This window comes from Bombina bombina, chromosome 2, assembly GCF_027579735.1.
Source record: "Bombina bombina isolate aBomBom1 chromosome 2, aBomBom1.pri, whole genome shotgun sequence".
Taxonomy (NCBI): domain Eukaryota; kingdom Metazoa; phylum Chordata; class Amphibia; order Anura; family Bombinatoridae; genus Bombina; species Bombina bombina.
This window is the reverse complement of record NC_069500.1, coordinates 863,948,614-863,948,877: the sequence shown is the minus strand read 5'-3', so window position 1 is coordinate 863,948,877 and position 264 is coordinate 863,948,614.

Here is a 264-nt window from a genome sequence, read left to right as displayed (position 1 = left end):
TTTATTTAGCAGAAATATACCATGTAATGTCTGTGATTACTTATATCTGTGAGAAAAAGGAATGATGGTTTTGGAATAGAACACAACCTTGGTCTTTTAATCGTTATACTCAGTAACCAAAACATAGTTTACCTACATATTATATAAACTTAATATTTTGTGTGCAGGTTAATAAAAGTAATTAGAGAATGTATTAATTATCTGGCAATAAAATCAGGTATCCTTAATATGTTTAATTTATATATGATATACTTCTTGATTTTG